The 23065-nt window shown below is 45.6% G+C and overlaps 1 protein-coding gene across 3 annotated transcripts in view; it reads left to right on the top strand.

Moving 5' to 3' along the window:
- The first annotated feature begins 313 nt into the window (after positions 1-313).
- LOC138628349 (uncharacterized) overlaps positions 314-23065 on the top strand; it is a 148420-nt gene continuing 125668 nt past the window's right edge. Inside the window, exons 1-2 of one of the 3 annotated variants that reach the window (XM_069711348.1) lie at positions 314-575; positions 670-795. The gene's annotated coding sequence lies outside the window, so the exon portion shown is untranslated. The remainder of the gene's footprint in view (positions 576-669; positions 796-23065) is intronic. The other 2 variants (XM_069711347.1, XM_069711349.1) reach the window with 2 other exon arrangements.

Raw genomic sequence — 23065 nt, 5'->3', positions numbered from 1 at the left:
GAGGCATTAATGAAGGCATTAGTTACAACCGATTCCTTTTCACAATGTAGTGCTGAACTTCTGTTTATGATAAAGACCCTGCATTTACATTTTGTAATATTACAGGAACAATATAAACTATGCGCAGGAAATGATTCCACGTGAATATAATGCAAATTAGAATGCTGTATTGGTATTTGATAAATGATGATCGTGATGTTGATCATGATTGTGGTGGTGGAGGAGGTGGTGGTGGTTGTGATTATGACTGATGATGGATATAACCCAATATTAATCACTTCCGAGAGAGAGGTGTGATGAAGAACTGAAGGCAGGACAAAGAGACAAAACCGTGGAAACTAGAGGTGGGAAAAACGTGCCGAGATTTTTCAAGAGTCACGTTATTACTGAAAAGGGAGAGAGAGCGCGCACGAGATAGGGAGAGAGAGGGAGCGCGGGAGGGAGACAGAGAGAGAAAAAACGGCGCGATAGCACCGTTTGTCCTTCTTGGACTCAGTTTTGTGACCGGCTGACGGGCAGCACGATCGACGGACGAAGAAACTTGAGACAATCACACCGAGATCCGACATTGAAAGGTAAATTCAGCACGAATTTGTCTAAACCCAGAAAATCTGACATTGTAAGCATCTTTTTATTATTATTATTATTATTTTTTTTTACCTCGGTCAGGCTGACTGAAGATCAGACCTAGTTTCCCCCCTCGCTTGGTATTTTGGAATCGCGTTTCTCTCATCCTGCTCGTTGGCATCACTGCTTGACATTCACCAGACATCACATTTCTAATTGAAAATTACGGTACGTGGCACTTCAAACACTTCTGTATCAGTGTGTGGTTCCATTTTAAGTCTTTCAGCCCGACAAAGGCATGTGTTAATTCTCACGGCGGACCGACTCCGTGCGTATTTGCGAGACTCCGATGCGTTTTCGTAGCTGTAAAAGTGCATCTCTGAAATTTTTGTGTGAAATTGCTTGTGAAAATGTAGTTCTAAGAAATATTATAGTGGAGTCAGTTTCGTAATGGCTGACACTGAACATAGATTCCTAATTGGGAGCCTTTGGTCAAAGAGATTGAGGACCTGTCCGCTGGCGCACACAAATATGCGCTTTTATGTGGTGGAATCACACCCCCATAATAACTGATGTATGTACTAATGGATCCTGTTATTGAGCCACTTATTGATCCAAACACATTTGTAGTCCGTGTATTCCTCCGACCGCAAGGTAAACAGGATGTCACTTTTTGTGCGCAAATTGGACAGGCGCAATGTTTTACGCGTGTGAGTCGATTCCCAGCAGACTGGGGCAGCCACTGACAGACTGTCACATACGGAGCACCCACACCCCGGGGCGAGTATTTTACCTGCGCGCCGTCCGTATGGGGAATTTCGTCTGTGGTTCAGCGCGTCTCTAATGAGGTTGATCTGCGGCGAGTCGCTTCAAAAACCCGGCTTAATTGCGTCCATTTATTACGCGACCCTATAAATCGGTGATAATAAGTATTTGGCTTCATATCCGAAGGGGGGGGGGGGGGGTGTAGTTGATGCGCGTGTGTGTCTGTGCAAAAAGCTCTGTGCTTCCACATCTGGGCACAAATGTAGCCGAATAATGTTTGTGTTTGTGTGAGACCTTAAGCATCTATTGCTCTTCTGGGAAATACATTTGCTTGGATTTATGACCTGCCTTCCCAGGTTAAATCGATTATTGCAGCCTGCTGTGTACTATATATTTTTTTGTAAGAGCATGAAAAGTGGGTCTGCCGTATCTATATATAATGTTTTTCATGTTATAGAGAGCACAGCTCAGCTCGCCTTTGATACAGTCATCTCTGCAGCTGGGTCAATTCTCAAGTGGCAAATCTCTGCTCTTATGGCCTCTTGTTGAACGTATACATAAACGCGAATGTTACATGAATGGCTCCTTCATACACACACACACACACACACACACACACACACACACACACACACACACACACACACACACACACACACACACACACACACACACACACACACACACACACACACACACACACACACGATGAGCCTTTAACGGCCATAATGGCTCTGATCGCTGCGAGAATGTTTATGTATGTGGATAGCTCATGTATTATACATCACTGTTGCACCAGGGTACATGGGTACAATCAGCCTAAATGTGTGTGATATGTGTTTATGTGTCTGCTTGTGAGTATGTTTATCTGTGTGTATCTCGCAGTGTGTGTCCGTGTCTTCGGTTTGCTTGAGCACTTTTCTGCAATTTTCCCCCCCGACCAGCTGTGACATCGCGAGGTTCTTCTTTTGGAAGAAATTAGAAAGGAGGGAGACTAGTGATTGGACACGCACTCTCTCCTCTTGCGGCAATCTGTGTGTTAGCATTCAGTTCGGAACTGTTTACACCAAATTGCAAATGGGAAGATGGAGAATGAAGGGAGAGGGAAAGGGGAAGAGGTAAAGGAGGGCAGAGAAAGAGGGGAGGTGTGGAGACATCAAGGGATGAAGGAGGGGTGGTGAGATGAAGAAAGAGGGAGCAGATGAAAGGTGGACAGAGGTTGGGGTGAGACAGAAAATGAGGAGAGATGAGAAGAAAGAGAAAGACGGCGGAGGAGAAGAAGGGGGCGGTGGTGGTGGAAACAGACAGGTTGCACTGAGTCAGTGACTTATGCTGGCAATAAAACTGCCTGAAGAATAGAAGCTGGAGAAAGAGGGGCCGTTGTTGTCACTGGAGAGGGACACGGCAAATCCCATTAGCGGACATTACTGTGCGTTATGGCCGACAGTAAGGAAGGGGCTCGGGGTAGATGGTGGGTTACTGAGAGAGACGAGAGGATGGAGCAACACCAACCAGAAAAAGACAGACTTAAAAGATGGGAAACAGAATTAGGATTTAAGTCCAGAGAGGAGATTTTCTTTGACTATTTCCATCTGCCAGTGTTTCATAACCTTATTGCCTCTCCTGCCTGAAGTTTTGCCCGGATTAGTTACTAATACTGTTCCAGACACTCTGCTGGATGTCTGTCTTTAAAGACTCAATCAATGACATGCCCTCGAAGATGTTACAGACGCATCCAAACGTGCTGATCACCGTGCAACGGGGACAAAAGAATGCCTTCATGTGCAAGCTCCCCCCCCATGGGAAACACACACAGGGGGACATGGTAAATGATCATTGAGCTCTATTTCCTTTTGATTCCCTTCTAATGAGAATGGGAGAACCCCCCCAAGATGAGCACCCACGGGGGCTTTTTCTCTGAGTGTGGCAGTCGACGGACGTGCACCATTCATTAGCTGACAATTCAGTGAAATGAATCAGACAACATGGCCTCCCAGGGATCCTCGTGGAGAACAAGGAAATGAATGCTTAGCGCTCAAGACATGAACATTCCCCAGGGCCCCCGCCTGCGTCGAGATAATGCAGTGGCAGAATTCCCTTTTTGACTGTTTTTCAAACGGGAAAGGAAACAAGGAGCTTCCAGGATCTAACGTCGCTTCAGATCCCGCTCGTGCTCCTTTCTTTCTTGCTTTCCAGGCACGGGGAGAAAACAAAAATGCAATGAGCTGAATAAAACCTTGGGCAGAGTACTTTTCCTCTGGTGTCAGACTTTTGAAGGGAGGAGTGAGAAGCCTGTGACTCTGCAGTGACTTTGCGCAGAACTGAATCTCAACTATATAATCTCCAATTACCGACTCAAGGCGAGTGACTGACGAGCCATTTTTCATCCATACGTGATGCTCCCTTTAAACTCCGGATAGCTGTGTGGGATGATGTACTATACCTTCCCTCGGTGCCCTTTGATGGTGATCGTGCATCAAAGGAAGGGAAGACACATGATTGCTGATGCAGACTTTTGGAGGAGGGAAAACTCGCCGACTGTTTCACAGCGAGCTTCTCCCAGGAAAAGTGTGAGATTCAGCTTGAGCATCCTTCACGCTCCCCCCTCCCCCTCCCCCTCCCCCGTCGTCGTCCCCCAATACCGCACTGTGTCCCTCGGCGTCCCCAGTTTGAGGTTAGAGCGGGACACACTGACCCCCAGCCTGAGCAGTGCTGTGTGGAGACACTGAGCCACACTCTCCTTGGTGGTGATGGGAGGAGAGGGGGGGAGGGGAAGAGGGGAAGGGGAGAGGAGGGGAGGGGCGGCGGTCATTTAGAGGAAATGGCTATGTCTAGCGGTGCAGTGTTTTTCCTCTGTGGAGGCCTGTGGGATGGTGCTGCAGAGCCTGTCACGGTCTGATTGCTCTCAGACCAACATCGCTGTTTACTTGCGTGCACGTGGCAGTGGAGGCAGGTGGGGACACATGCACGCACGCGCATCTTCAAGCGAGGGCACACACACACAGAAAAAAGTCATGCATAAACATTGGCTTCAAGCGAACAAAATGTTGGAGCATGTACGCACACATACACACCATTGTGATTTGCCAAATGTTTCCCTCCTTGGACAAGACTTGAACGCACGGAGGCCCATTCTCTATCTTCTGCCAGCAGGGGTTCTGTGTTACTGCCCGAGTGGACTGAATTTGTGAGCCGGACTTTAGATAGGTGGAGGCAGCTCCCAGCGTGGTGGTGGAGGGCTGTTTGGATGGGTGGGATGAAGGAGGACTCCACTGAATTGCTCGCTCCACTGGGGACATTATTACACTGAAAGACAGGAGGCCGCTCCAGGCGGTGTGTGTGTGTGTGTGTGTGTGTGTGTGTGTGTGTGTGTGTGTGTGTGTGTGTGTGTGTGTGTGTGTGTGTGTGTGTGTGTGTGTGTGTGTGTGTGTGTGAGCGTGTGTGAGTTCTGTGTATTTACATTTATTCCCTAGCCCACTGTGTAGAAATGAGAAAGAGAAGAAGGCAAAGGAGTCAGACATTGACAGGACGTTGGTTCATGCTGCCACTGGGTGAATTATTGGAGTAGTGAGCTGAAGAGAATCTTTCCTGCTGTTGTTTCTGATGGAAAGTTGAATTTGAGCCAGGAATCGAGTGTAGAATGAGGACGTGGCGCATTTCCTTAAATGTTTTATCGAATCCTAGTGAAAAGATTTCAAAGTTTTCCCACAGGTTCAAAGATGTTAAATAAGTATACAAGGATAAAGGACATTTTTCCAGATTCCTCAGTGTTAAATGAAATCAGCAGAAAGAATGAACCTAAATCCAGAAATACAATTGGAATTCAGCAATCACATTATAACTACTAATCCCGGTCACACTCCATTAGTGCATTAGTTTGGGGGAGTTGACTTTTATGCCGTCTCACTGAGGGTTGATATCAGTTTCTTCTCTGCAAATTCAGAGGACAGGCTGGGTTAACTTGCACTGGTGCAGCAAGTGTTGGGAGACCCTGTAAACTGGATTAGAAAATAGACATAGCAGAAGTGTCTTAAAGTGTATTAACTCCTTCTGATCAGTGTTCTGGTGGTTCTTCTGATCATAATTTCATAATGAATTAGATATTAGGCCTCAAAGAGAGGTATGTTTGATTTTCCAAATACAATCACTTCTGGGTCCAAAACACCAAAATGCCAGACTCCGGGCTGTTCACAATCTAGTAGGTGACGTGACGTTGCAGCGGTCTGGCGGTAGTGAGGTGTTCAGGGTACATTGGTAAATGGGAGTGTCTTTCAGGGGACTTCTGTTGCAGCAACAATTACCGTCATTGGTTACTTTCTCCACCTCTAAACTGCATGAGACCTCAAGGGTTTTCTTGTAATATGTAATGCTTTTTCTTGAAATGGATTTTTATAAAATTTTACAACCATATTAGAACAATACCCAGCCCTAGTCTCACCTGCCAGTTTATAACCCCAATAGCTTTGCTTAGATTTGTTTGAAGTTAAGCTTTCAGTTAGATTTCTTTCTCTTAGCCTCACTTACATGTGTGCAGCTGTTGGTGCTAAGCTAATGTTAGTCAGTACATTTCTCAAAATTGTTGCCTGGCTGCTTATTAAACCACAAATGTCTTGTTTTCTATTTCCGGCTGTGTACATTGTGTGAGAATGAATTTGATTTTCTTACTTTTGTCCTTATTTTTATGAATTAAGAATATGTGTTAAATAAAATGTATATTCAAAATCCAGAGATACAGTGCATCCAGAAAGTATTCACAGCGCTTCACTTTTTCCACATTGTTATGTTATAGTTTTATTCCAAAATGGATTAAATTAATTTTTCCCCTCAAAATTCTACACACAATACTCCATAATGACAACGTGAAAAAAGTTTTTTTGACATTTTTGCAAATCTATTAAAAATCAAAAATGAAAAAAATCACATGTACATAAGTATTCACAGCCTTTGCCATGACACTCAAAATTGAGCTCAGGTGCATCCTGTTTCCACTGATAATCCTTGAGATGTTTCTACAACTTGATTGGAGTCCACCTGGTAAATTCAGTTGATTGGACATGATTTGGAAAGACACACACCGTCTATATAAGGTCCCACAGTTGATGCATGTCAGAGCACAAACCAAGCCATGAAGTCCAAAGAATTGTCTGTAGACCTCCGAGACAGGATTGTATGGAGGCACAGATCTGGGGAAGGGTACAGAAACGTTTCTGCAGCATTGAAGGTCCCAATGAGCACAGTGGCCTCCATCATCTGTAAATGGAAGAAGTTTGAACCACCAGGACTCTTCCTAGAGTCGGCCGCCCGGCCAAACTGAGCGATCGGGGGAGAAGGGCCTTAGTCAGGGAGGTGACCAAGAACCCGACGGTCACTCTGACAGAGCTCCAACGTTGCTCTGTGAAGAGAGGAGAACCTTCCAGAAGGACAACCATCTCTGCAGCACTCCACCAAGCAGGCCTGTATGGTAGAGTGGACGGACGGAAGCCACTCCTCAGTAAAAGGCACATGACAGCCCACCTGGAGTTTACCAAAAGACACCTGAAGGACTGTCAGACCATGAGAAACTAAATTCTCTGGTCTGATGAAACAAAGATTGAACTCTTTGGCCTGAATGCCAAGCGTCATGTCTGGAGGAAACCAGGCAGCACTCATCACCTGGCCAACACCATCTCTACGGTGAAGCATGGTGGTGGCAGCATCATGCTGTGGGGATGTTTTTCAGCGGCAGGAACTGGGAGACTAGTCAGGATGGAGGGAAAGATGAATGCAGCAATGTACAAAGACATCCTTGATGAAAACCTGCTCCAGAGCGCTCTGAACCTCAGACTGGGGAGAAGGTTCATCTTCCAACAGGACAACGACCCGAAGCACACAGCCAAGATAACAAAGAAGTGTCTTCGGGACAACTCTGTGAATGTCTTTGAGAGGCCCAGGCAGAGCCCAGACTTGAACCCGATTGAACATCTCTGGAGAGATCTGAAAATGGCTGTGCACCAACGCTCCCCATCCAACCTGATGGAGCCTGAGAGGTCCTGCAAAGAAGAATGGGAGAAACTGCCCAAGAATAGGAGACAAGCTTGTAGCATCATACTCAAAAAGACTTGAGGCTGTAATTTCTGCCAAAGGTGCTTCAACAAAGCATTGAGCAAAGGCTGTGAATACTTATGTACGTGTTATATTTTCGTTATTTATTTTTAATAGATTTGCAAAAATTTTAAACAAACTATTTTCCCTTTGTCATTATGGGGTATTGTGTGTAGAATTTTGAGGAAAAAAATGAATTTAATCCATTTTGGAATAAAGCTGTAACATAACAAAATGTGGAAAAAGTGAAGCACTGTTAATACTTTCCGGATGCACTATACCTTGGTGACTGATGATGACACATTGAATGGTTGCGCTTTATTATTTATAAATTTGCTATCTTTGTTGCTAAAGCTTGGAAAAAACGTCAGGATGGTTTATTTTTTTAGAATCACTTAAAACTGGTTGTTATTCAGGCCCTGGTTTTTCTTATTAATGGTGTCTTGTGAGCCTGTTTGGGCTCGGCATATTGTTTATACATGACACAATAATAAAAAAAGAATCGTCATCTGTTTCTACCACAGTTTTCTATCACTAAAGTTAGTGTTTCTACTTTTTCACTGAGTTAAATGTGGTGAATAATTGCTTATGTTTTCCTTGTACAATACTGTTTAAATCCCACTTATGTCAAGAAAATTTCAAAACGGCTTGTGATGCACTCATTTCACTTCAACTTCTCAGTAGAGGACAGATAGCACTCAAGTCTTTGACTTATGGATTCATTTTCCTCACATAAGGACAGCAGATACATCTGACCAATATAACTCGGTTAATGTCAAACTTTTTGTTTCGTTTAAGTTGGATTTTGACTTGGATTATTTTTTTTTGTGTGGAGATCTGCCTCCGAAAAAAGTTTGCTCATAACGTTCGTTAAAATGCTGAGTCATGGTGGTGGGAGGACTGAGGTGTACGAGTGAAGAACAGATCAGAGAACAGATGTATCAGTCACGCAGCTCAGCTAGCGTTACCTCCATGTACGAGATAATGAGGGGCCGACTCCATGACGAGGGTCAAACCTCACTGAGCTGCACTGAAGTATAGCCGGCTACAATTAGCACTCTGAAATCCTCGCAGTGAATGTGAAATGAGATTTTTCTCTGTTTGGACCTCACCTTGCAGTAAGGGTTAAAACATGTGATGGAATAGCGGTTTTCAATTTAACAACCTTCGCTGGATTCCCATTTACTTGTCCTTATTTGTCAAGTCAAGCACATATGAAATTGAAGGCACTAAACTGTAGCTACTTAAATAATTTCACTATGGTTTAAAGCAATTTAGAGAGACTTTAATAAGCACCAAAAGGTGCCAATGAGTGTAACCAGCGCTTTTGGAATTAAATTTATCATTCTCAATAAATTAACAATTTTCCTGAACAATTGCTTTTGAACAAAAAGAAAAACGTGTTCGTGCTGTTTATCACGTCTGCTTTGGCTCGTCTCTGTCAAGGCTGCTCGTGATTCTGGCAAAAGTGCTGTGCGTGCCTGAGGTAGGCGTGACTGTGGAGGTGTTTGCTTGGACTGCTGGTAATGTGCATTTGCACGGCTGCGTGTATCACATCAGCTGCAGACGTGTGTGTGTGTGTGTGTGTGTGTGTGGGTGGGAGGGGGGTATGACAGACTGAAACCTACATAGTAAGCTGCCACCCCTGACATAGGAGTCCTGTAGGAATAGAGTAAATCCTATTGTAAATTTGCCTACTCCATGAAGATAATTGGCTTATTCCTGTGTTAAATAGCCGGTCCTACAGGACACCGGCTGGGCTTAGCATGCTCCGTGTAGACAGCGCGCCTGTGCCTCTGCTTCTTAGGGACTTAGAGGCACATTACATACCGAATTACTGTATGACAGTGATGAACTGATAGCAGCGGTGCCCAGCCCACAGCTCCTGTGCAGGGAACTGACATGCACCGGCGTCTGCAAGGGCACAAGCCCGATTTCCCACAAGGTGCACCTCGTTGCTTCTTGCTGCTTGATGTATGAAAAGCAGCGGCACAGACAGGCTACTTCAGGGACAATCTGCACTGCAGGACTTCAGAGCTACATTTCCCATGAAACTCTTAATTTCTTTGTGCTCAAGTCGACACAACAGTCTTCCGTTGAGCTTGGATGTGGAGAAAGTGTTGCGTAGCCTTACCTAAATCATTACCCACACATCAAACACCATCTGGGTTTCACTCCGTTACTTTGAAGATTCCTTCCTCGTCAGTCCTCCGCCTAAAGGAGACACAACAGATAAATGTGTGTGTGCGTGCATCGACGCAGACGAGCTCACATGTGGCTCTTTTTATGCGTGTTTTAACCCCGTCGTCGCTCAGCAACCACACTGACAGCAGTTTGCCTCTCTGTTTCTTGGCCTCTGGGCAACTGCTTAGCGATGAACCCCGGCTCCAGCTGATCCAGCAGCTCACGAGAGGAGAAAAACACCAAAATGCTCAAACCAGAAAATGAGAGATTCAGAGACGGATGAATTGTCAGCGAATGTGCAGCTGTTCCTGCGTGTGTGTGTGTTGGGGAAGCTGGAGAATGAGCACGCATAATTCTGGGACATGACCGAAAACTGTCTAGTTAGAGTGCATCAGGAAATGGATGAAAGGGAGAATTCCCTGCACGGGGTGAGAGGAGAGAGCTCAGAGTTCTTCATTGGTGTGCGTCGCGATGACTGTTAAAGTCGAGCAAAGACGGCGATGACGTTTTCAAACCTGACTCGGCGAAAAGACGCCGGACACGCTGTGAAGCTTTTTAAAAGTTGACTGATGAGATTGAGCATGTGAAATGGCAGCACCTCGGGGAGGGTGTTTAGAAGCTAAAAATATAAGAAGCAGAGGAAATATTTGTTCAAGCTCATCTTGGAGTGAAATTACATCGATAAATACGATGATTTTTGATCAGCTGGGATATTTTCTCTCCTCTTCCAGACAGACGCCTTTTTCTCTTCAAGTGCACTCTGCTGCATGCATCCAGGTGTGTGTGTGTGTGTGTGTGTGTGTGTGTGTGTGTGTGCGCGTGTGCATCTGTGTTTTTCCAGTCTCTCTAGAAGCGCAACGGGGTGAGCCACCGAGCGTGAGGTTCATCACGAGTGTAATTAATGTAGTGCAGTTCGGTTGTCATGCGTGATATTTCAGGGCCGCGATCTACCAGGGAAGGCTTTTTGATGAATGGCCAATTAGAAGCAGACTCCTCATGCCTGGTGGCTGACTGATCTCTTTTTAATGGCACTCCTGTATCTTTGATAAAACACAAAATGAATCATCAATACCGCGGCCCCGAGGAGCACCGAGCTTACAATTTAATCGTAATCGGGTGTGTAGCATCAATTTGGGGGTCGCGACCGTGCCCATGTGTGTGTGTTTGTGTGTGTGAGTGTGTGTTTGTGTGTGTGAGTGTGTGTGAGAGCAGTGTTGTGTTAATCGCGGTCAGCACCAGTCATACTCTGATGCACATGGCTGATTTGTGCATAAGTCTCTGGTTATGTGTGTTTCTTTTCTCTCCTGTATTTACATTATCTTCATTGATTTTATACAAGTACGTTTCAGCCACATTGTGCAAACACCCGCTGAGTGTGCTCACGAAGTCGATGGCGCCTCATTGTCACTGATTACCTTGTGTTTGATTGCTATTAAAGCACACTCCAATCGAGCCCGGCAAGTTTTCTTTCTGAAAAATCCATGCTTAAATCGCATTGTTGTGTTTTTTTTTTATGCTTTAATCAAAATGGTCCCTTTTTATATGCATAATTAATGTAACAGAAATAAAAACAACGAGAGGGGGAAAACAGCTTTAAACGTTCAAAGAAAAAACAAAGTCTCTTTTCTTCTTTATCTGCCAGTTCCTCAGGAGATGGCCGAGATGTGTTTGCTGTGTCTCATGAGGGGGTTGTTTGAACTGAAGCTGCGAATACACACCGTGTAACAATTTGAGCAAGCAGTTAGCATCTTGAACCAAAGCACCCACCGGGCGCTGTTGGACGACCCAACGGGTGCCGAGGATTTCTGCTACGCATTTTATTTTCTGCTGCAGTGTTTTCGGCGTGTCTCCACGCTTCCCCGAGCAAAACAGAAGAGGTTCAAAATGAGGTGATTAGGGCTGTCAAAATGTCACTGCATCCCCTGCTGATGTCACAGGGTCTGGACAATAATCTCATAACCTGCCGCATGAAATTGCTGGAGTGTTTTCTCTTGTACCTACCTGCCTGCAAGTGGCACATGCATTATGAGTCGGTGGTTTCTCGGGGTTTATGCGTGCCTTCCTCAGCCTCCTTCCTCGGCTTCCACCGCTCAATGTGACGCCGCTTCCAGACGAAATTGGCGAAGCGGACCTTTCACACTCGGTCACAATGGAAGCTTGCTCGGCAGGTAAGCACTTGGGGAGATACAGAGGGAATCTTATTTTGTGCATTTAGACTTCATAAACATCATTATCATCTCCCCGACCTTGAGTTGCTCTGCTGTTCAGCGGCGACCCCAATTTTGTCGGGAACCTTGAATGCGTGTACTCTCTCAGGCACATGGGCAATCGAGTCAACAAAAAGGAATCTTTTTTTTTTTTTGGAGTGGAGTGTGTGGCATGTGCGTTGTGTGTGTGTGTCTGAGCGAGGAGGAGCATCTTATGTACGTGCGCTGACTCAGTAATCTTTGGAGCCCGCTGCCTGGAACCGTCAGCATCTTTCCTCCAAACAAAGTTTTCTGACTGTGCCTCTGCCAGATTTAAACTGTGTAGAACATTAGTGTAACAGCCAACGCTCTTAGAATACAGATTTGTTCTTGAGTGCACGCCAAATGGCCTCTATATTTTATGAGCCTTCTCTCGACTAACATACCGTCTTGAGACTAATTATCATGGTCGCACACAAACACAAAGCTCGTTTATTATTGCATTGACACCACATTTGTTTTGGCTTGGCCTACATGGCGGGGACTTCACAGCGCTACAATGCTGGAATCATGTTTTGAGCTTGACAGAGCAGGCCTTGGATGGAGAATCTGTTCCGCCGTGCGTCGGACACGGTGTAAGGCAGATAGGTTGTTTGTTCTCTGCAGTTTCGTCATTCGTCTTTCTTCTAAGTGGACTTTTTCTTTTCCTTTTTGTGAGCTGCTCGCTGGGGAGTCATGTTCCGTTCTTGGGAAGCACTTTTCCTCTCTCTCGGTCCTACCCTAGAAATGCCTTGATACTTTTTTACTATTATAATACGTTTCCCTCCAGCATATTGTATCTGTACACTGATTCCAGCTATTTTTACTCATACTGCAAGACTATTAATAAAAGCTTGAGTAATTTTGGCTTGAAAAATGGAAATGGTACATGAAAGAGGAGAAGAAAAAGGAACTTCTAGGAATTGTTGTATCATACATTTATCATACAAAGTGTGTAATACAGTTGTTACTCCACCAGAGGATACAGTGTCAGCGTCACATTTTGCCTCACCCAGGTGTGAAAAGTACACACACGTATGACCAGTTTGTTTCATTTTCAGAGATGTAAAGAGTGATGAAGGTCACTTAGAGAAATAAAAGTGGACGTAGCTTCCGAGGCTGAAAAATGAGGCCAATGCAGAAGTATCTTAAACTGTAATACCACCGAGAGCCTCTAGGGGTTGGCTCCAAAAAGCCTCTGGCTCCACAGACCTCCATTCAATTTCTCTCATGAAATACAAAGTCAATAATTTTTTTCCATGAGTTAATTTGGTGTCATTCGCAAAAGTGACTCCTTCTTATATATTTTCTGGTGGTCCATCTGAAAATAATCCCATCATTAATTAAATATTAGGGCTCCAAAAGTGCAATTTTTTGGGGGGTGTGTCTATTGATTGACAGGTCTCAGGTGCAGTCAGGTAAAATATGACACTGACATGTTATCCCCTAGTGGATTGATAGGTATATTGCTTACATCAGCATGATAGCGGGTTGAGATTTATAATATATATTTTAGTTTTTTTCTAACTTGGCTGTTTGGAAAGAAGAACAAAAAACAATTTCAGATACAACCTTTTGTTTATAACAAAGCACACATCAACAAATATTACATTGTTTTGGAATACATAACTGATCCCGATATACAATATCTCTAGGTATTTTACTAAACTACCTTATTCATTTAACATGCCATCTTATTCCTATACAGAATCCAAAAGGCGCCAGAGTCTATCCCAGCATGCACTGGGCAGAAGGAAGGAAATATCCCGCGCATGCTGTCAGTGTATTACAGGTTGAGAACACAGACAGAGACAGACAAGCACAGATAGACATACAAAAACACACAAATCCACTTTTTCACAGAATAAAACATGACACTGTAGTGAACACAAAAACTAAACTGACGAAATGAAGCAAACAAAAACAAGCCAGTCACTGCACACCCGCATCACGGACCCTTCTCATCAGCGGGAAACCCACACAGGTGTTTTCACTTCATTGTCTGATTAGATCTGAGTCCTGTCTGCTTCCAGACAGAGTGAATACAGTCATCTCCTCGCTGCAGACCTCCGAATGACCTCCGACACCATAGACTTTCTCAGTGTTTCTAAAAGGTCTGCTGTTGTCCCTGTTGTTGGTTGGCGGTTAGAAAAGCAGTCGCCCGGTCACTGAGGTAAGAACAGGAACAGAGGGAAAATACACCTGAACACCTGTTAAACTAGCAATATCCCACAAGGAAAGTGGGATAATTTGATCTCTGGCGTCACTTGACATGACTGTGATTAAAAAAGCAGTATATCAAAACATGCTGAAATGTAGTTTATAAACGATATGACCTCCTGTGTTGGTTTATATGGATGACGACGAGGTTTTTTTTTCACTCTTGTGTATTGTAACAACAGAAATAGAGCACACTTTCTTGGGGCTGCCATGTTGTCTGCTTGTGAACGCTCTCAACCAGGAAGTGGGGCGTTCCCAAATGGGAGCTTTCCAAGTTGCCAGCTGCCTAAATGCATTTTAAACTCTCCCAACAGTGAGCGGAGGTCCAATCAGCAGCAATAAGTATAAAAGGTCTTTGTGCAGAACAGCTGAATATCATTGCTATTAGTCAACGCCACATCGGATTAATGAATACTTAATGGACACTGACAGATCTATTTCTGTGAGCAGGGGGGTTGACTATGTATCAACACACACTAGAAGGCAATAATATATCTAATTACGTTGCAAAGGTCACGCAATGCAAATTACATATAAGAATAATTAAGAAACCTTGAATTTATCAATTACCATTTAGAGAGCTGCACACCTGTATTATGTCTTTTCCCTGAAACCCCTACACAATGCCGGTATTTTATCAATAGAGCTCTTCTTTACTCGGCTCCCCTCTTTTCAAAACATGACACATCGTTTAAAAGCTGGCAGCAAACATAATTTCAAGTACCGCCAGAACAGATTGTTCTTATAGCTGCTCTCCTTATCCCAGAGTACATAAATCGTAGTGTATTCAAACATAATGATTACATGTTATTGCACGCTCGGTTACTGAGGTGTTTGCTCACCTGTTACCAGCCGTTGAGCGTGTGTGTGTGTGTGTGTGTGTGTGCGTGCGTGCGCGCGCGTGTGTGCGTGTGTGTGTGGGTTCCATGCGCTCTTTCAGTGTGGCAGCATCCACCCCGCCTTCTGTCCAAGCGTTTGTCATCTGTGATCACAGGCTGATGACGACGACCATGTTCAGCCGACTCCCACAAACTGACTCATACATTTGTATGGCTATTTATGTCTTAACTCCTTTTCAGATTTGAATGTTTTTGTTCTCGATGTGGCACTTGAAATGCCTCTGAACACCTAATAATACTCGTCGAATATCGTTGGCACCCAACAGCACACCGGATTCAATACGTGACATCAGCTCTGCTCTTCCTCACGGTGCTTGATGCGTTTCGAGTGTCGGGCCGGTGCGTTTGCTGTTGTCTACTTTTGTCGCCGTCTCTCCGTGTGTACGTCTGCACAGATACGCCGTGAAACATGCAACATGGCAAATGTCAGCAATGACGACAAAAGAAAAAAAAAAGGAGATCAGATTCTCCTCCGATCTGTAGGCACACACACACACACACACACACACACACACACACACACACACACACACACACACACACACACACACACACACACACACACACACACACACACACACACACACACGTATACACACAGCCACGTACCTGGAGTGCACCCCTCCCCCCACTTCTGTACCTGCAGGGGTTAACAGCTGGAGATGAAGCGATGAAGGGAGCGTGTGGGTTTTCTGGTGTGACACATCTGGGTAAAGCGACACGAGGGGGTCCTGACAGACCCGGGCTGACTGGAGAGCCTGTTCCTGTTGTGCTGTGTCACGCTGAGGCCCCCCCCCCCGCCCCTCCCGTCGGCTGCCGGGTAACCCGACGCGGTGCAGCGTGGCCCTCGGAAATGTGCGTCCCGTGAAAGACGGAAGGAGTGTGAGATTAAAAGGACACAACGGAAGGGCGTGAGGAAAGCAGCGGTCTGAGCTGCTCTGCGTGTGAAAAGCTGTTGATGAATGAGAGCGTCAGCGGCGTCGGCGCAGCGTGACCGCCGAGATGACAGCGAAGGCATCAGTGAGCACAAACAATTTCCATTTGGTCTTGAGTTCCATTTCTCTGTTTCTGTTGCCACCATGTGCTTCAAGGTTAGCTCATAAGGTGTGTGTTGACGTTTTTGTGCGCTTGTGGAGGCCCGTGTGTGTGTTCCCTGTGGGGATTGTATTTCGGTCGGTCAAGCCTGACAGATAACAGCCCACCGTGCTGGTCACATCTATTATTGAGGGGACGGGAAATTGATCTGCTCTAGCGGTGAGTGTTACCCTTCCTTCCTCAGCGCTTCACTTCCTCTTCCTGCTCTCGCCGTCGATGTGCCTCCTGCGTCTTTCCGTCCTCCATGCATCCCTTCTTGCTGTCGGACTCCCCGCCGGCCTTGTTTTCAGTCATCCTGTTTTCATTGTCTTTCATTCCTTTAACCTCTGCGCCCGCCCCGCTTCCTCCACAGGCTTTTTTTTGGGTCCCCCTTTTCTCAACATCCTCGTTTTACAGAGCCAAACCTTCGGATGCAGACAACCACGCCGTCTCGGTTTTTCAATTGCCGGCATAATTTAACTTGTAGTTTTCTGGCAAGCTTGTCTCTGTTGAAGTTGTTGTTCCGCAGCGTGTCAACACACCCGACTCCTCTTCTCCCTCACACCGCACCCTCCTCCCCGTGCTCTTCTCTTCTCGTCATCTCAACTCGCTCCTCATCAGTTGGAAATCACGACTCCGGCTCACCTTTGATCACTCTCCCTGGGAACTCTTCATCGCAGAAAGTCAAGTGTTTTATCTTTGTTGTGTGACAATTCAGCTCTGGATGTTCCGCCAGCCAACACGGCTGTTTTGCGCCCCGAATGTGTGACGCGGAGAAGAAGAAAGCCTAATTTGAGCTCAATTCATCATGGCAAGATTGCGCCGCATTTATTGATAATTGCTTTTTTCCGTTTGAAGGGACGGCGTTTAAACCGTCAGTCGTGTAAACACGAGAGATGCAGCTGTTGCCGCAATTAACTTCTCACTTTCCCTAATGAAAGGATTAATCCGCCAGCAAATCTCTCAGCTTCCTTTCAAATGCCAAGCCACCATTCAGCCCGCTGCCAGTGGAAGAAAGGCGGCCCGTGTCGAATGAAATGGGACTATCTATAACCAGAGCCAAAAGTCACATTCATCGGCTCAGCCTGGTGCCACGTCGGCAGGGCCTCCTTCACTGCCGTGGAACAAGAGAGACCCTTAACCCACTGCTGTTTGATAATTTCCTGAGCATTTTGCAAACGTCTGTTTTCACAGCCAGGCCTCTCAACAGCGCTGCTACCCCCCCCCCCCCCCTCACCTCCTCCCCTCCTCCCCTCCTCCACCCTCCACCCTCCACCCGCCGCTTCTTTCCTGTCGATCGAGAGCGCCGATCCCCTTCGAAAACCCACCGACACCAGAACGGACGGCGCAGAGAGATTTACAGTTGAAAGTCAGAAAGTGAATAACTATCTCTCGTTGGAATAAGATGTGTCTGGGCAGCCGGCGGTGAATGACAGCTCAGAGACAACAGAGCAGAGCTGAGGCTAAATCTTTGAAGCAATCGATCGGATGTATCGATCAGGTGTTTTTTCCCCCCTTCTTTTCAACACAGGTGTGGAGATGAGCAGATAGATCAAATCCATGACAAATGCCGATCATCCTTCGAGTTCTGGCTGAGCATTGATTAGAAAGAGGAAGTGTCGACGTTTACTGAGGCTCAGTGTTCAGATCCTCGTTAAGATAGTCTCTCTATCTCATTCTGGTTGAAGTCCGTTTTGTGTTCGAGCTTTTTAAAATTGAACTAGCAGCAATATGGAGTTCTTTAATGAAGCATTCAGGCAGATCATTGGTTCATTTGCAGCCGTGTGACGAGCAACATCCAACCATTTTCGTGCAGGTACAGCTGTACTCTGTTTCAACACATCAGCTAAAGGCTTGCTTCCTTGACAGTTTGCGGTCAACAGATGGATTCACTGGGTTCTTTACCTTTTGAAGTTTTGGTTAAAACTGTGTATCCAACAGCGCAAAAGGCCCGTGGCTGCCTTTATTGACTTCTCAGTAATCTGCTTGACTCGTCCTTTCTGGTGGGCTTTTTTTTCTTTTTCTTCTGCTGGTTTAGTTTGCAGCAGAGTGTGACTGACCTTGATTTTTAACACCTAATCTGTCAGTTTTTCGTCAGGCAAACACAGGTGCCCACTTAGTGCGCTTCATTTAGGCGGGTGTGAAGGTCGTCCATCAAACTGCGTCGCGGACTCCGAACACTTCCAAGTGAACTTGTTTGCAGCATGAAAACTGGAATGAAGCACAACAAACACAGGACTTTGATAGGGATGATTTTAGCAACACTTATTCAATCCATCTGTTGGCCTTCGACTCGTATTAAATCGATCTCCTGCTGTAGGGATGTGTAGCCTTCTTACTGACATATCAGACTTTTTTTTTTTTCATTTTATCAGAAAATAATGCAGAAAAAGATGCTTTGAGGAAATTAGTAGAAGGTAGAAATTGGTTTATTTTTTTATTATGTATTTACAATGATTAAATTCTCAATGAAGTTTAATGTCAAATGTGTTTGATAACCACATTTGAGGGAACATTGTAAAAATACATTTTCATATACTGCACATACAGAGTGTCAGCTGTAATTTTATTCTCTGATGTCAGTATTTGCATCAGCCCAAAAAAACAGTATCAGTCAGGCTCCGGTGTATATAATTATTTAGTAACAATTGTAAATTGAGTTTTATCTGACTGTTTTTTAGCAGCTCACCAAGAAAAAGTGACAGAAACATAACGACACCACAATAATTCCCCTTCCATCATTTTATGGAGCAGAATGCATCTGTTTTGTCTCCTCCGTCGCAGTCTTGGCTCATAACATTTGTAATTTATGTGTTTCCCTGTGAGCTCTTTGTTGCCATCAGAGTAGAAAAACATCATGTGTTGTAAAGTGCAGCGCGACCTGCAGTCAGTCACCGCAGCTTAATTTCACAACATGCGTCTGTGCATCTCACTGCGACTGTCGCTTCATTCATGCACTTCTACTGTCCTGAACTTGTTTGTAATAACTAAGTGGGAACTCAAAGTCCACGATGTCGCCGTATTTCCTCGTCACACACCAAATGAGCTGAGCTGCAGGTGTCACGGTGGCCTCGGTGTGTTTATGTGGCCGGCAGCGTGTGAGCGACAGCCGTCCTAAATGAACCAGGTGAACCCAGCGGAGCCAGTTTGAGCCGTATCGGTCAGGTTAGTCGTGAAAAGATTCCAGAACATCACATCTAAAAGCCAGTTTTAAAAGGCGTCTCTCTTCTATTCTGCTAATATCAACCGAATGAGCTCGGTCATGTGGCTTCGCCCCAACTCCACATACTCCGTTATTAGTCTATTGATTGTTTGTGAGAGCCAACCATTATTGGTCAGACCTCAAAGGCTCGCTGTTAAGTGGTCACTGCCTTGTTTAAATAATCATCTCCATGGCGATGGCCCCAGCACAATTTAAATGAATTATTCGGTCTTGTTTGTTTGGCTGTTCGGGGATCTGTAGACTATTTTCTTAATTTCTGTTCAATTTGCATACATCAGCGAAGCAGTGTGTGTTAGTGTGTGTCACCTACTGAGGCGAGTATCACAACTCTGAGGCAGTTTGTACAAAGGCAGCTTCAGAGAGAGGGGGCCTTTTTATTTATGCATTTCCGTGAGTCTTGTGCACGGTTGGTTGCGCTTGAGCTAAATGAAGTGATATTTGAAGGGGGATTAAGCATCAGCTGGCGTACCGATTCATAAAACAGCTATTGTCTTGATCCGCGGCTCGTGGACCCCGTTTATCTTTGTCATTGTTAGCGTCTCCGTATCGCCAGCGATTTCTCTCACAATCCCTGCGTCCATTATAATCTCAATTTGGAGCTCCTCCTCTGACCACAGCAGTGGCCGACTCAGTCTAAAGCCCGAGATTACACAACTGCCCTTCCCCATATCTCAACCTCTTCATCTCTCACTCCCCAGCTCTCTCTTCGCTAATCCGAGTATCTTATCTCACAGCTTTGACTGTCTCCCTACTGTCTAATTCTTCCGTTCACTATCTGTCTGTCTCTCCTCCTCCTCCTCCTCCTCCTCCTCCTCGCTCCCCGCCGTCTCCTTGACTTTGCCTTTGTGCTCTCTACATCACCCCGTCTCTAACCCTCTTTTCACTTTTAGGGTTTCAGATTGAGTTTATTGCTATGACAGGCGATCATCAGCAGAAGCTACGAAGCTTAATGGGTGCAAGCGTGCGGCCACACACCAGCAGCCGCGGTTCAGCATAACGCAGCGCACACACACACACACACACACACACACACACACACACACACACACACACACACACACACACACACACACACACACACACACACACTCTCTTTCACAGCTGGATGAGCATTCACCCCCAGTGCGCTCCATTTTCTCTGTGTATAGGAAGAGGCTCGGACCGCAGTAGATACAAACTAATGACTGTCTGATTAATTCATTAGCCTGACACTTTATTGCCCGGCTGCTGGAGTCATAGCTGTTTACTTTTTTATCCTTCCACCGGTCTCTTGTACACTCTTCAAACCCGCCACACTCCGGCTTTCTCTCCCTCGCTTTTCTTTTCCCACTTCATCTCCACAGCTGAAGAAATAATAACAAAAATGATGATATTTTGAGCGCGCCAAAGCAAGATGATACTGTCCTCGAGAACTCTTTGGCCGGCTCTCTCGTAGTTTTTTTTCCCCATCTTCATCAAATCCTTTGTCTTACTGACAATCTCTGGCCTCAGCTGGCCAACTGCTGCGCAGACAAAGACATTTTCAAAGTTTTACTTGGCTGCACAGCGACTCCGAGAACGAAGACCCACTCCCCTCGCAGCCCTCTGTGAATTCAGATTGATCCACTGGCTGATTGGCGATTAGCCGGCCACTTAATTCTAACTTTAGTCAAAGCTGGAAAACAAAGTACTTTCCAGAGCTCTGCAGTTAGCCAAGGAGTTTGAAGAGCGGGATGAAAGAGCAAAACTCGGCGTCGCACAGGCTTTTCACCACGAGGTTAGCCTGGGAAAATGAGCCGAGCAAATGCATTTGAAGAGTCCCAAAAAAAAAAGAAGAGTGGAGCAGAGGAAGATGGAGTGGAGGGGAAGATGAGAAAAAAAGTGGCAGAGAGAGAAAAAGAGAGCCGTCCTAAATGAGAACAGTAACCTGTGGGGAGTGATAAGAGCTGGCAGATGGATTGAGCGATAAATAGACAGATGGGTAGTTAGATAGATGGAGGAGGCTGAGATGGAGAGGTTGGGTGAAATGATGGGCAGATGGGGTAAAGCGATACGGTGGAAGTCGGGCGAAACTTTCTCCCTGTACAAGCACTTTAAAGCTCACTGTTGTTGTTTTTTTTTTTTTTTTTTCTTTCAGGTTTGCCTCGCCAGTCAGTCAGCCTTCTTTCTACTCTTTCTCGTTTGGCCTCTGTCGCCCCCCTCCCTCCCCCCTTCCCCTCATCCCCACCCCCTCGCTGTCTTCGTCTCAGCCACCACTGCACTCACGGGATATTTTTAATAGAATTAGGCTGCTCTTGTTATCAGTGGAGCGGGTAGCCACGGAGTGAGGCGAGATTGAAACAGCGATTTCCAATTTGAGATTGTGTCACACACATCTCCCTGTGCCCAGATAGCATCAACGAATCACCGCCACCATCTCTCTCACTCACTTTTGTCCCTCTTTTGCCCCCCCCCCTCCCCCCACATTCCTCTCCAGATATTTCAGACGCGCTCGGGCCCTCCGCACATGCACGACTAACATCTAAATGCATACATGCTCCCTCTCTGTCGCTCCGGATTCACTGGCTTCTCTTGACAGTTTATCTCCTTGTCTCTTTCGCTCTCATCCGGTCCGCATACACAACACATCTCCCTTTCTTCTCCACAGCCCCGTCCTTGGGCTCACTTAGTACCTCCAAACGCAGCGCCGCTTTCTCTGCTTCCTTTTCTTTTTCTTATACTCGGTGTTCGTGTCTTTCCCACTCCTCCCACACTCGCTCGTTCCTCCTGCCTCCACCTCTCCGTGTGCTTTCTCTCCTTTCCCGTTACTTCGCATCTCTCCTCCCACACCGCCTCCACTTCCTCCGCCCGCCCGCCCTCCCCAATATCCACCTCCCCCCCATCTCTTTCCATCTCGTCCGGTGTCACTCTCTCTCTCCCCCGTGAATATTTCTCCTCTCCTCCCTTCATCCTTCACTCTCCGGCTCCCTCGCCTCATCTTTTTCTTCTCTGCTGCCTCAAGGCGTTGGATCCCTTTGACTTGTCTTGTCAGGTCTTTGGATTTCTGTCTTACCTCCAGAGATATATAGTGTGTGTTCATGCAGTACAGTCCGCGCGAAGGTTTGTGTATGAGAGGTTAGATTGATGTTACCGCTGTGTGTGTGTGTTTGTCAGGTCATTTACTGGTTCTCATGGCCAGGGGGTCTTATTTTTTTCCCTCACCACAATGCCACATCTCCACCTTTTGAAATAGCTCGACAGAAGAGCTGCCTAACACGCAGCTCCTCTCATAATACTCTCTGCCATTAGCCAACCCGGCCCAGCAACCTTGATTCTCCCTCTTCATTTATATAACTTTCCTCTCCTCTGTGCCAACATTTCTCACGTTACATTAAAGGTCCGATTCCCAAGGTGTAAATGTTTCCAATTATGCTCCTTCTCAAATTCTTTAAAGAGACAAAACATAAATATGACTGGTGTGTGCTAAAATGTGAAGAAGAAGATGAAGAATGTCTCTTCTTTGTCCTCCACCTCCTACATTAACTTCTTTATAAACTGAAAAAAAACCTGCAAGTCTTAGCTAAGGTCTACATTTGGAAATTAAAATGGAACAGAAGGACAGATCCAAGGTCAGCGCTGTCAAATGTACACAAGCAAATAAATTAAGTCTCATACAGGCAGATAGTCCGCTCACACTTTTTTAAATTATTATTCAAGTTTTCAACATATGGGTTAACAGTTCAAACAAGCACAGTATAAGTTGGCAAACTGACTTCCATAATGTAAGCACAGGCACACGATATAACCCACACACATGCACAGATGTACATGGAAATTGATCTCTTCTGTATTTTAAGCAGCGTTGTTAA

The sequence above is a fragment of the Brachyistius frenatus genome, unplaced genomic scaffold, assembly GCF_029030835.1.
Source record: "Brachyistius frenatus isolate BFR_SWC_R1_liver_20210118 unplaced genomic scaffold, ASM2903083v1 Contig_99, whole genome shotgun sequence".
Classification (NCBI taxonomy): Eukaryota; Metazoa; Chordata; class Actinopteri; family Embiotocidae; genus Brachyistius; species Brachyistius frenatus.
This window is presented reverse-complemented; position numbering and strand designations above follow the sequence as displayed.